This window comes from Phalangium opilio, unplaced genomic scaffold (assembly GCF_054372755.1).
Source record: "Phalangium opilio isolate 3A_F unplaced genomic scaffold, DU_Popi_V2 ptg000077l_1, whole genome shotgun sequence".
Lineage (NCBI taxonomy): Eukaryota > Metazoa > Arthropoda > Arachnida > Opiliones > Phalangiidae > Phalangium > Phalangium opilio.
In genome coordinates, this window is record NW_028324185.1 from 3881798 (window position 1) to 3893774 (window position 11977).

At 47.2% G+C, this 11977-nt stretch overlaps 31 non-coding genes across 31 annotated transcripts; all 31 read right to left on the reverse strand.

Annotated features, from left to right (window-relative positions):
• Nucleotides 1-8: 8 nt before the first annotated feature.
• On the reverse strand, nt 9-308 carry LOC149656941 (signal recognition particle RNA). Its single transcript, XR_016370211.1, has one exon.
• An 89-nt stretch (nt 309-397) lies between these two features.
• Nucleotides 398-696, reverse strand: LOC149656942 (signal recognition particle RNA). Its single transcript, XR_016370217.1, has one exon.
• An 89-nt stretch (nt 697-785) lies between these two features.
• Nucleotides 786-1085, reverse strand: LOC149656943 (signal recognition particle RNA). Its single transcript, XR_016370116.1, has one exon.
• Nucleotides 1086-1174: 89 nt separating this feature from the next.
• Nucleotides 1175-1474, reverse strand: LOC149656944 (signal recognition particle RNA). Its single transcript, XR_016370101.1, has one exon.
• Nucleotides 1475-1563: 89 nt separating this feature from the next.
• LOC149656945 (signal recognition particle RNA) lies at nt 1564-1862 on the reverse strand. The gene has a single exon (XR_016370224.1).
• Nucleotides 1863-1951: 89 nt separating this feature from the next.
• On the reverse strand, nt 1952-2250 carry LOC149656946 (signal recognition particle RNA). The gene has a single exon (XR_016370172.1).
• An 89-nt stretch (nt 2251-2339) lies between these two features.
• LOC149656947 (signal recognition particle RNA) lies at nt 2340-2638 on the reverse strand. Its single transcript, XR_016370240.1, has one exon.
• An 89-nt stretch (nt 2639-2727) lies between these two features.
• LOC149656948 (signal recognition particle RNA) lies at nt 2728-3026 on the reverse strand. The gene has a single exon (XR_016370161.1).
• An 89-nt stretch (nt 3027-3115) lies between these two features.
• LOC149656949 (signal recognition particle RNA) lies at nt 3116-3415 on the reverse strand. The gene has a single exon (XR_016370212.1).
• An 89-nt stretch (nt 3416-3504) lies between these two features.
• On the reverse strand, nt 3505-3803 carry LOC149656950 (signal recognition particle RNA). The gene has a single exon (XR_016370218.1).
• An 89-nt stretch (nt 3804-3892) lies between these two features.
• Nucleotides 3893-4192, reverse strand: LOC149656951 (signal recognition particle RNA). The gene has a single exon (XR_016370117.1).
• Nucleotides 4193-4281: 89 nt separating this feature from the next.
• LOC149656952 (signal recognition particle RNA) lies at nt 4282-4581 on the reverse strand. Its single transcript, XR_016370103.1, has one exon.
• An 89-nt stretch (nt 4582-4670) lies between these two features.
• LOC149656953 (signal recognition particle RNA) lies at nt 4671-4969 on the reverse strand. The gene has a single exon (XR_016370241.1).
• An 89-nt stretch (nt 4970-5058) lies between these two features.
• On the reverse strand, nt 5059-5357 carry LOC149656954 (signal recognition particle RNA). The gene has a single exon (XR_016370162.1).
• Nucleotides 5358-5446: 89 nt separating this feature from the next.
• LOC149656955 (signal recognition particle RNA) lies at nt 5447-5746 on the reverse strand. Its single transcript, XR_016370213.1, has one exon.
• An 89-nt stretch (nt 5747-5835) lies between these two features.
• Nucleotides 5836-6134, reverse strand: LOC149656956 (signal recognition particle RNA). Its single transcript, XR_016370219.1, has one exon.
• Nucleotides 6135-6223: 89 nt separating this feature from the next.
• On the reverse strand, nt 6224-6523 carry LOC149656957 (signal recognition particle RNA). Its single transcript, XR_016370118.1, has one exon.
• An 89-nt stretch (nt 6524-6612) lies between these two features.
• Nucleotides 6613-6912, reverse strand: LOC149656958 (signal recognition particle RNA). The gene has a single exon (XR_016370120.1).
• Nucleotides 6913-7001: 89 nt separating this feature from the next.
• LOC149656959 (signal recognition particle RNA) lies at nt 7002-7300 on the reverse strand. The gene has a single exon (XR_016370173.1).
• An 89-nt stretch (nt 7301-7389) lies between these two features.
• Nucleotides 7390-7688, reverse strand: LOC149656960 (signal recognition particle RNA). The gene has a single exon (XR_016370242.1).
• Nucleotides 7689-7777: 89 nt separating this feature from the next.
• On the reverse strand, nt 7778-8075 carry LOC149656961 (signal recognition particle RNA). Its single transcript, XR_016370200.1, has one exon.
• An 89-nt stretch (nt 8076-8164) lies between these two features.
• On the reverse strand, nt 8165-8463 carry LOC149656962 (signal recognition particle RNA). Its single transcript, XR_016370220.1, has one exon.
• Nucleotides 8464-8552: 89 nt separating this feature from the next.
• Nucleotides 8553-8852, reverse strand: LOC149656963 (signal recognition particle RNA). The gene has a single exon (XR_016370121.1).
• Nucleotides 8853-8941: 89 nt separating this feature from the next.
• LOC149656964 (signal recognition particle RNA) lies at nt 8942-9241 on the reverse strand. Its single transcript, XR_016370099.1, has one exon.
• Nucleotides 9242-9330: 89 nt separating this feature from the next.
• On the reverse strand, nt 9331-9629 carry LOC149656965 (signal recognition particle RNA). Its single transcript, XR_016370174.1, has one exon.
• An 89-nt stretch (nt 9630-9718) lies between these two features.
• Nucleotides 9719-10018, reverse strand: LOC149656966 (signal recognition particle RNA). The gene has a single exon (XR_016370214.1).
• Nucleotides 10019-10107: 89 nt separating this feature from the next.
• On the reverse strand, nt 10108-10407 carry LOC149656967 (signal recognition particle RNA). Its single transcript, XR_016370234.1, has one exon.
• Nucleotides 10408-10496: 89 nt separating this feature from the next.
• On the reverse strand, nt 10497-10795 carry LOC149656968 (signal recognition particle RNA). The gene has a single exon (XR_016370230.1).
• Nucleotides 10796-10884: 89 nt separating this feature from the next.
• LOC149656969 (signal recognition particle RNA) lies at nt 10885-11182 on the reverse strand. The gene has a single exon (XR_016370204.1).
• Nucleotides 11183-11271: 89 nt separating this feature from the next.
• LOC149656970 (signal recognition particle RNA) lies at nt 11272-11571 on the reverse strand. The gene has a single exon (XR_016370132.1).
• Nucleotides 11572-11660: 89 nt separating this feature from the next.
• On the reverse strand, nt 11661-11958 carry LOC149656971 (signal recognition particle RNA). The gene has a single exon (XR_016370187.1).
• Between the last annotated feature and the right edge of the window lie 19 nt (nt 11959-11977).

Genomic DNA, 11977 nt, shown 5'->3' on the forward strand with positions numbered 1-11977 from the left:
GACTAACAAAAGAATCGTGTACGGTCGTATTAGTTGCGTTGTGACTCGAAGCTCGCTCTCAGACGTTATCCCGTCACTGCCGAATGCGGGAACGTTTGCCTGCTGCGTTACCGCCCTGAGCCGTTTTGTCCCTCCTTAGAACAACCTGGTGGTCCATGAGCTACCTGAAGACGACCATATTGACACCCAGCTTAACGCTGACGTCCGATCTACACGAGTCCATGAGTCACATGAATCCCAACCTCATACCATCCATCGATTCTAGCTTCCAAAGGGCTGGATTACAGGAGAACGCCACAACTCCGAGCTGCAAAGTTACCTCGAATAAAACAATTCAAACTTTGCAAGGATAACAACATTGAAGTTCAAATCACCATCTGAAGTGTAAAGACTAACCAAAGAATCGTGTACGGTCGTATTAGTTGCGTTGTGACTCGAAGCTCGCTCTCAGACGTTATCCCGTCACTGCCGAATGCGGGAACTTTTGCCTGCTGCGTTACCGCTCTGAGCCGTTTTGTCCCTCTTAGAACAACCTGGTGGTCCATGAGCTACCTGAAGACGACCATATTGACACCCGGCTTAACGCTGACGTCCGATCTACACGAGTCCATGAGTCACATGAATCCCAACCTCATACCATCCATCGATTCTAGCTTCCAAAGGGCTGGATTACAGGAGAACGCCACAACTCCGAGCTGCAAAGTTACCTCGAATAAAACAATTCAAACTTTGCAAGGATAACAACATTGAAGTTAAAATCACCATCTGAAGTGTAAAGACTAACAAAAGAATCTTGTACGGCCGTATTAGTTGCGTTGTGACTCGAAGCTTGCTCTCAGACGTTATCCCGTCACTGCCGAGTGCGGGAACGTTTGCCTGCTGCGTTACCGCCCTGAGCCGTTTCGTCCCTCCTTAGAACAACCTGGTGGTCCATGAGCTACCTGAAGACGACCATATTGACACCCAGCTTAACGCTGACGTCCGATCTACACGAGTCCATGAGTCAAATGAATCCCAACCTCATACCATCCATCGATTCTAGCTTCCAAAGGGCTGGATTACAGGAGAACGCCACAACTCCGAGCTGCAAAGTTACCTCGAATAAAACAATTCAAACTTTGCAAGAATAACAACATTGAAGTTAAAATCACGATCTGAAGTGTAAAGACTAACAAAAGAATCGTGTACGGTCGTATTAGTTGCGTTGTGACTCGAAGCTTGCTCTCAGACGTTATCCCGTCACTGCCGAGTGCGGGAACGTTTGCCTGCTGCGTTACCGCCCTGAGCCGTTTTGTCCCTCCTTAGAAAAACCTGGTGGTCCATGAGCTACCTGAAGACGACCATATTGACACCCAGCTTAACGCTGACGTCCGATCTACACGAGTCCATGAGTCACATGAATCCCAACCTCATACCATCCATCGATTCTAGCTTCCAAAGGGCTGGATTACAGGAGAACGCCACAACTCGCAGCTGCTAAATTACCTCGAATAAAACAATTCAAACTTTGCAAGGATAACAACATTGAAGTTAAAATCACCATCTGAAGTGTAAAGACTAACAAAAGAATCGTGTACGGTCGTATTAGTTGCGTTGTGACTCGAAGCTCGCTCTCAGACGTTATCCCGTCACTGCCGAATGCGGGAACTTTTGCCTGCTGCGTTACCGCTCTGAGCCGTTTTGTCCCTCTTAGAACAACCTGGTGGTCTATGAGCTACCTGAAGACGACCATATTGACACCCGGCTTAACGCTGACGTCCGATCTACACGAGTCCATGAGTCACATGAATCCCGACCTCATACCATCCATCGATTCTAGCTTCCAAAGGGCTGGATTATAGGAGAACGCCACAACTCCCAGCTGCGAAGTTATCTAGAATAAAACATTTCAAACTTTGCAACAATAACAACATTGAAGTTAAAATCACCATCTGAAGTGAAAAACTGACATAAGAATCGTGTACGGTCGTACTTGTTGCGTTGTGACTCGAAGCTCGCTCTCAGACGTTATCCCGTCACTGCCGAATGCGGGAACGTTTGCCTGCTGCGTTACCGCCCTGAGCCGTTTTGTCCCTCCTTAGAAAAACCTGGTGGTCCATGAGCTACCTGAAGACGACCATATTGACACCCAGCTTAACGCTGACGTCCGATCTACACGAGTCCATGAGTCACATGAATCCCAACCTCATACCATCCATCGATTCTAGCTTCCAAAGGGCTGGATTACAGGAGAACGCCACAACTCGCAGCTGCTAAATTACCTCGAATAAAACAATTCAAACTTTGCAAGGATAACAACATTGAAGTTAAAATCACCATCTGAAGTGTAAAGACTAACAAAAGAATCGTGTACGGTCGTATTAGTTGCGTTGTGACTCGAAGCTCGCTCTCAGACGTTATCCCGTCACTGCCGAATGCGGGAACTTTTGCCTGCTGCGTTACCGCTCTGAGCCGTTTTGTCCCTCTTAGAACAACCTGGTGGTCTATGAGCTACCTGAAGACGACCATATTGACACCCGGCTTAACGCTGACGTCCGATCTACACGAGTCCATGAGTCACATGAATCCCGACCTCATACCATCCATCGATTCTAGCTTCCAAAGGGCTGGATTACAGGAGAACGCCACAACTCCGAGCTGCAAAGTTACCTCGAATAAAACAATTCAAACTTTGCAAGGATAACAACATTGAAGTTAAAATCACCATCTGAAGTGTAAAGACTAACAAAAGAATCGTTTACGGCCGTATTAGTTGCGTTGTGACTCGAAGGTCGCTCTCAGACGATATCCGTCACTGCCGAATGCGGGAACGTTTGCCTGCTGCGTTACCGCCCTGAGCCGTTTTGTCCCTCCTTAGAAAAACCTGGTGGTCCATGAGCTACCTGAAGACGACCATATTGACACCCAGCTTAACGCTGACGTCCGATCTACACGAGTCCATGAGTCACATGAATCCCAACCTCATACCATCCATCGATTCTAGCTTCCAAAGGGCTGGATTACAGGAGAACGCCACAACTCGCAGCTGCTAAATTACCTCGAATAAAACAATTCAAACTTTGCAAGGATAACAACATTGAAGTTAAAATCACCATCTGAAGTGTAAAGACTAACAAAAGAATCGTGTACGGTCGTATTAGTTGCGTTGTGACTCGAAGCTCGCTCTCAGACGTTATCCCGTCACTGCCGAATGCGGGAACGTTTGCCTGCTGCGTTACCGCCCTGAGCCGTTTTGTCCCTCCTTAGAACAACCTGGTGGTCCATGAGCTACCTGAAGACGACCATATTGACACCCAGCTTAACGCTGACGTCCGATCTACACGAGTCCATGAGTCACATGAATCCCAACCTCATACCATCCATCGATTCTAGCTTCCAAAGGGCTGGATTACAGGAGAACGCCACAACTCCGAGCTGCAAAGTTACCTCGAATAAAACAATTCAAACTTTGCAAGGATAACAACATTGAAGTTCAAATCACCATCTGAAGTGTAAAGACTAACCAAAGAATCGTGTACGGTCGTATTAGTTGCGTTGTGACTCGAAGCTCGCTCTCAGACGTTATCCCGTCACTGCCGAATGCGGGAACTTTTGCCTGCTGCGTTACCGCTCTGAGCCGTTTTGTCCCTCTTAGAACAACCTGGTGGTCCATGAGCTACCTGAAGACGACCATATTGACACCCGGCTTAACGCTGACGTCCGATCTACACGAGTCCATGAGTCACATGAATCCCAACCTCATACCATCCATCGATTCTAGCTTCCAAAGGGCTGGATTACAGGAGAACGCCACAACTCCGAGCTGCAAAGTTACCTCGAATAAAACAATTCAAACTTTGCAAGGATAACAACATTGAAGTTAAAATCACCATCTGAAGTGTAAAGACTAACAAAAGAATCTTGTACGGCCGTATTAGTTGCGTTGTGACTCGAAGCTTGCTCTCAGACGTTATCCCGTCACTGCCGAGTGCGGGAACGTTTGCCTGCTGCGTTACCGCCCTGAGCCGTTTCGTCCCTCCTTAGAACAACCTGGTGGTCCATGAGCTACCTGAAGACGACCATATTGACACCCAGCTTAACGCTGACGTCCGATCTACACGAGTCCATGAGTCAAATGAATCCCAACCTCATACCATCCATCGATTCTAGCTTCCAAAGGGCTGGATTACAGGAGAACGCCACAACTCCGAGCTGCAAAGTTACCTCGAATAAAACAATTCAAACTTTGCAAGAATAACAACATTGAAGTTAAAATCACGATCTGAAGTGTAAAGACTAACAAAAGAATCGTGTACGGTCGTATTAGTTGCGTTGTGACTCGAAGCTTGCTCTCAGACGTTATCCCGTCACTGCCGAGTGCGGGAACGTTTGCCTGCTGCGTTACCGCCCTGAGCCGTTTTGTCCCTCCTTAGAAAAACCTGGTGGTCCATGAGCTACCTGAAGACGACCATATTGACACCCAGCTTAACGCTGACGTCCGATCTACACGAGTCCATGAGTCACATGAATCCCAACCTCATACCATCCATCGATTCTAGCTTCCAAAGGGCTGGATTACAGGAGAACGCCACAACTCGCAGCTGCTAAATTACCTCGAATAAAACAATTCAAACTTTGCAAGGATAACAACATTGAAGTTAAAATCACCATCTGAAGTGTAAAGACTAACAAAAGAATCGTGTACGGTCGTATTAGTTGCGTTGTGACTCGAAGCTCGCTCTCAGACGTTATCCCGTCACTGCCGAATGCGGGAACTTTTGCCTGCTGCGTTACCGCTCTGAGCCGTTTTGTCCCTCTTAGAACAACCTGGTGGTCTATGAGCTACCTGAAGACGACCATATTGACACCCGGCTTAACGCTGACGTCCGATCTACACGAGTCCATGAGTCACATGAATCCCGACCTCATACCATCCATCGATTCTAGCTTCCAAAGGGCTGGATTACAGGAGAACGCCACAACTCCGAGCTGCAAAGTTACCTCGAATAAAACAATTCAAACTTTGCAAGGATAACAACATTGAAGTTAAAATCACCATCTGAAGTGTAAAGACTAACAAAAGAATCGTTTACGGCCGTATTAGTTGCGTTGTGACTCGAAGGTCGCTCTCAGACGATATCCGTCACTGCCGAATGCGGGAACGTTTGCCTGCTGCGTTACCGCCCTGAGCCGTTTTGTCCCTCCTTAGAAAAACCTGGTGGTCCATGAGCTACCTGAAGACGACCATATTGACACCCAGCTTAACGCTGACGTCCGATCTACACGAGTCCATGAGTCACATGAATCCCAACCTCATACCATCCATCGATTCTAGCTTCCAAAGGGCTGGATTACAGGAGAACGCCACAACTCGCAGCTGCTAAATTACCTCGAATAAAACAATTCAAACTTTGCAAGGATAACAACATTGAAGTTAAAATCACCATCTGAAGTGTAAAGACTAACAAAAGAATCGTGTACGGTCGTATTAGTTGCGTTGTGACTCGAAGCTCGCTCTCAGACGTTATCCCGTCACTGCCGAATGCGGGAACGTTTGCCTGCTGCGTTACCGCCCTGAGCCGTTTTGTCCCTCCTTAGAACAACCTGGTGGTCCATGAGCTACCTGAAGACGACCATATTGACACCCAGCTTAACGCTGACGTCCGATCTACACGAGTCCATGAGTCACATGAATCCCAACCTCATACCATCCATCGATTCTAGCTTCCAAAGGGCTGGATTACAGGAGAACGCCACAACTCCGAGCTGCAAAGTTACCTCGAATAAAACAATTCAAACTTTGCAAGGATAACAACATTGAAGTTCAAATCACCATCTGAAGTGTAAAGACTAACCAAAGAATCGTGTACGGTCGTATTAGTTGCGTTGTGACTCGAAGCTCGCTCTCAGACGTTATCCCGTCACTGCCGAATGCGGGAACTTTTGCCTGCTGCGTTACCGCTCTGAGCCGTTTTGTCCCTCTTAGAACAACCTGGTGGTCCATGAGCTACCTGAAGACGACCATATTGACACCCGGCTTAACGCTGACGTCCGATCTACACGAGTCCATGAGTCACATGAATCCCAACCTCATACCATCCATCGATTCTAGCTTCCAAAGGGCTGGATTACAGGAGAACGCCACAACTCCGAGCTGCAAAGTTACCTCGAATAAAACAATTCAAACTTTGCAAGGATAACAACATTGAAGTTAAAATCACCATCTGAAGTGTAAAGACTAACAAAAGAATCTTGTACGGCCGTATTAGTTGCGTTGTGACTCGAAGCTTGCTCTCAGACGTTATCCCGTCACTGCCGAGTGCGGGAACGTTTGCCTGCTGCGTTACCGCCCTGAGCCGTTTCGTCCCTCCTTAGAACAACCTGGTGGTCCATGAGCTACCTGAAGACGACCATATTGACACCCAGCTTAACGCTGACGTCCGATCTACACGAGTCCATGAGTCAAATGAATCCCAACCTCATACCATCCATCGATTCTAGCTTCCAAAGGGCTGGATTACAGGAGAACGCCACAACTCCGAGCTGCAAAGTTACCTCGAATAAAACAATTCAAACTTTGCAAGAATAACAACATTGAAGTTAAAATCACGATCTGAAGTGTAAAGACTAACAAAAGAATCGTGTACGGTCGTATTAGTTGCGTTGTGACTCGAAGCTCGCTCTCAGACGTTATCCCGTCACTGCCTAATGCGGGAACTTTTGCCTGCTGCGTTACTGCTCTGAGCCGTTTTGTCCCTCCTTAGAACAACCTGGTGGTCCATGAGCTACCTGAAGACGACCATATTGACACCCAGCTTAACGCTGACGTCCGATCTACACGAGTCCATGAGTCACATGAATCCCAACCTCGTACCATCCATCGATTCTAGCTTCCAAAGGGCTGGATTATAGGAGAACGCCACAACTCCCAGCTGCGAAGTTATCTAGAATAAAACATTTCAAACTTTGCAACAATAACAACATTGAAGTTAAAATCACCATCTGAAGTGAAAAACTGACATAAGAATCGTGTACGGTCGTACTTGTTGCGTTGTGACTCGAAGCTCGCTCTCAGACGTTATCCCGTCACTGCCGAATGCGGGAACGTTTGCCTGCTGCGTTACCGCCCTGAGCCGTTTTGTCCCTCCTTAGAAAAACCTGGTGGTCCATGAGCTACCTGAAGACGACCATATTGACACCCAGCTTAACGCTGACGTCCGATCTACACGAGTCCATGAGTCACATGAATCCCAACCTCATACCATCCATCGATTCTAGCTTCCAAAGGGCTGGATTACAGGAGAACGCCACAACTCGCAGCTGCTAAATTACCTCGAATAAAACAATTCAAACTTTGCAAGGATAACAACATTGAAGTTAAAATCACCATCTGAAGTGTAAAGACTAACAAAAGAATCGTGTACGGTCGTATTAGTTGCGTTGTGACTCGAAGCTCGCTCTCAGACGTTATCCCGTCACTGCCGAATGCGGGAACTTTTGCCTGCTGCGTTACCGCTCTGAGCCGTTTTGTCCCTCTTAGAACAACCTGGTGGTCTATGAGCTACCTGAAGACGACCATATTGACACCCGGCTTAACGCTGACGTCCGATCTACACGAGTCCATGAGTCACATGAATCCCGACCTCATACCATCCATCGATTCTAGCTTCCAAAGGGCTGGATTACAGGAGAACGCCACAACTCCGAGCTGCAAAGTTACCTCGAATAAAACAATTCAAACTTTGCAAGGATAACAACATTGAAGTTAAAATCACCATCTGAAGTGTAAAGACTAACAAAAGAATCGTTTACGGCCGTATTAGTTGCGTTGTGACTCGAAGGTCGCTCTCAGACGATATCCGTCACTGCCGAATGCGGGAACTTTATCCTGCTGCGTTACCGCTCTGAGCCGTTTTGTCCCTCTTAGAACAACCTGGTGGTCCATGAGCTACCTGAAGACGACCATATTGACACCCAGCTTAACGCTGACGTCCGATCTACACGAGTCCATGAGTCACATGAATCCCAACCTCATACCTTCCATCGATTATAGCTTCCAAACGGCTGGATTACAGGAGAACGCCACAACTCCGAGCTGCAAAGTTACCTCGAATAAAACAATTCAAACTTGGCAAGGATAACAACATTGAAGTTCAAATCACCATCTGAAGTGTAAAGACTAACAAAAGAATCGTGTACGGTCGTATTAGTTGCGTTGTGACTCGAAGCTCGCTCTCAGACGTTATCCCGTCACTGCCGAATGCGGGAACTTTTGCCTGCTGCGTTACCGCTCTGAGCCGTTTTGTCCCTCTTAGAACAACCTGGTGGTCCATGAGCTACCTGAAGACGACCATATTGACACCCGGCTTAACGCTGACGTCCGATCTACACGAGTCCATGAGTCACATGAATCCCAACCTCATACCATCCATCGATTCTAGCTTCCAAAGGGCTGGATTACAGGAGAACGCCACAACTCCGAGCTGCAAAGTTACCTCGAATAAAACAATTCAAACTTTGCAAGGATAACAACATTGAAGTTAAAATCACCATCTGAAGTGTAAAGACTAACAAAAGAATCTTGTACGGCCGTTTTAGTTGCGTTGTGACTCGAAGCTTGCTCTCAGACGTTATCCCGTCACTGCCGAATGCGGGAACGTTTGCCTGCTGCGTTACCGCCCTGAGCCGTTTTGTCCCTCCTTAGAACAACCTGGTGGTCCATGAGCTACCTGAAGACGACCATATTGACACCCAGCTTAACGCTGACGTCCGATCTACACGAGTCCATGAGTCACATGAATCCCAACCTCATACCATCCATCGATTCTAGCTTCCAAAGGGCTGGATTACAGGAGAACGCCACAACTCCGAGCTGCAAAGTTACCTCGAATAAAACAATTCAAACTTTGCAAGAATAACAACATTGAAGTTAAAATCACGATCTGAAGTGTAAAGACTAACAAAAGAATCGTGTACGGTCGTATTAGTTGCGTTGTGACTCGAAGCTCGCTCTCAGACGTTATCCCGTCACTGCCGAATGCGGGAACTTTTGCCTGCTGCGTTACTGCTCTGAGCCGTTTTGTCCCTCCTTAGAACAACCTGGTGGTCCATGAGCTACCTGAAGACGACCATATTGACACCCAGCTTAACGCTGACGTCCGATCTACACGAGTCCATGAGTCACATGAATCCCAACCTCGTACCATCCATCGATTCTAGCTTCCAAAGGGCTGGATTATAGGAGAACGCCACAACTCCCAGCTGCGAAGTTATCTAGAATAAAACATTTCAAACTTTGCAACAATAACAACATTGAAGTTAAAATCACCATCTGAAGTGAAAAACTGACATAAGAATCGTGTACGGTCGTACTTGTTGCGTTGTGACTCGAAGCTCGCTCTCAGACGTTATCCCGTCACTGCCGAATGCGGGAACGTTTGCCTGCTGCGTTACCGCCCTGAGCCGTTTTGTCCCTCCTTAGAAAAACCTGGTGGTCCATGAGCTACCTGAAGACGACCATATTGACACCCAGCTTAACGCTGACGTCCGATCTACACGAGTCCATGAGTCACATGAATCCCAACCTCATACCATCCATCGATTCTAGCTTCCAAAGGGCTGGATTACAGGAGAACGCCACAACTCGCAGCTGCTAAATTACCTCGAATAAAACAATTCAAACTTTGCAAGGATAACAACATTGAAGTTAAAATCACCATCTGAAGTGTAAAGACTAACAAAAGAATCGTGTACGGTCGTATTAGTTGCGTTGTGACTCGAAGCTCGCTCTCAGACGTTATCCCGTCACTGCCGAATGCGGGAACGTTTGCCTGCTGCGTTACCGCCCTGAGCCGTTTTGTCCCTCCTTAGAACAACCTGGTGGTCCATGAGCTACCTGAAGACGACCATATTGACACCCAGCTTAACGCTGACGTCCGATCTACACGAGTCCATGAGTCACATGAATCCCAACCTCATACCATCCATCGATTCTAGCCTCCAAAGGGCTGGATTACAGGAGAACGCCACAACTCCGAGCTGCAAAGTTACCTCGAATAAAACAATTCAAACTTTGCAAGGATAACAACATTGAAGTTAAAATCACCATCTGAAGTGTAAAGACTAACAAAAGAATCGTGTACGGCCGTATTAGTTGCGTTGTGACTCGAAGCTCGCTCTCAGACGTTATCCCGTCACTGCCGAATGCGGGAACGTTTGCCTGCTGCGTTACCGCCCTGAGCCGTTTTGTCCCTCCTTAGAACAACCTGGTGGTCCATGAGCTACCTGAAGACGACCATATTGACACCCAGCTTAACGCTGACGTCCAATCTACACGAGTCCATGAGTCACATGAATCCCAACCTCATACCATCCATCGATTCTAGCTTCCAAAGGGCTGGATTACAGGAGAACGCCACAACTCCGAGCTGCAAAGTTACCTCGAATAAAACAATTCAAACTTTGCAAGGATAACAACATTGAAGTTCAAATCACCATCTGAAGTGTAAAGACTAACAAAAGAATCGTGTACGGTCGTATTAGTTGCGTTGTGACTCGAAGCTCGCTCTCAGACGTTATCCCGTCACTGCCGAATGCGGGAACTTTTGCCTGCTGCGTTACCGCTCTAAGCCGTTTTGTCCCTCTTAGAACAACCTGGTGGTCCATGAGCTACCTGAAGACGACCATATTGACACCCGGCTTAACGCTGACGTCCGATCTACACGAGTCCATGAGTCACATGAATCCCAACCTCATACCATCCATCGATTCTAGCTTCCAAAGGGCTGGATTACAGGAGAACGCCACAACTCCGAGCTGCAAAGTTACCTCGAATAAAACAATTCAAACTTTGCAAGGATAACAACATTGAAGTTAAAATCACCATCTGAAGTGTAAAGACTAACAAAAGAATCGTGTACGGCCGTATTAGTTGCGTTGTGACTCGAAGGTCGCTCTCAGACGATATCCGTCACTGCCGAATGCGGGAACTTTATCCTGCTGCGTTACCGCTCTGAGCCGTTTTGTCCCTCTTAGAACAACCTGGTGGTCCATGAGCTACCTGAAGACGACCATATTGACACCCAGCTTAACGCTGACGTCCGATCTACACGAGTCCATGAGTCACATGAATCCCAACCTCATACCTTCCATCGATTATAGCTTCCAAACGGCTGGATTACAGGAGAACGCCACAACTCCGAGCTGCAAAGTTACCTCGAATAAAACAATTCAAACTTTGCAAGGATAACAACATTGAAGTTAAAATCACCATCTGAAGTGTAAAGACTAACAAAAGAATCGTGTACGGTCGTATTAGTTGCGTTGTGACTCGAAGCTCGCTCTCAGACGTTATCCCGTCACTGCCGAATGCGGGAACGTTTGCCTGCTGCGTTACCGCCCTGAGCCGTTTTGTCCCTCCTTAGAAAAATCTGGTGGTCCATGAGCTACATGAAGACGACCATATTGACACCCAGCTTAACGCTGACGTCCGATCTACACGAGTCCATGAGTCACATGAATCCCAACCTCATACCATCCATCGATTCTAGCTTCCAAAGGGCTGGATTACAGGAGAACGCCACAACTCGCAGCTGCTAAATTACCTCGAATAAAACAATTCAAACCTTGCAAAGATAAGAACATTGAAGTTAAAATCACCATCTGAAGTGTAAAGACTGACAAAAGAATCGTGTACGGCCGTATTAGTTGCGTTGTGACTCGAAGGTCGCTCTCAGACGATATCCGTCACTGCCGAATGCGGGAACTTTATCCTGCTGCGTTACCGCTCTGAGCCGTTTTGTCCCTCTTAGAACAACCTGGTGGTCCATGAGCTACCTGAAGACGACCATATTGACACCCAGCTTAACGCTGACGTCCGATCTACACGAGTCCATGAGTCACATAAATCCCAACCTCATACCATCCATCGATTCTAGCTTCCAAAGGGCTGGATTACAGGAGAACGCCACAACTCGCAGCTGCTAAATTTTCTCGAATA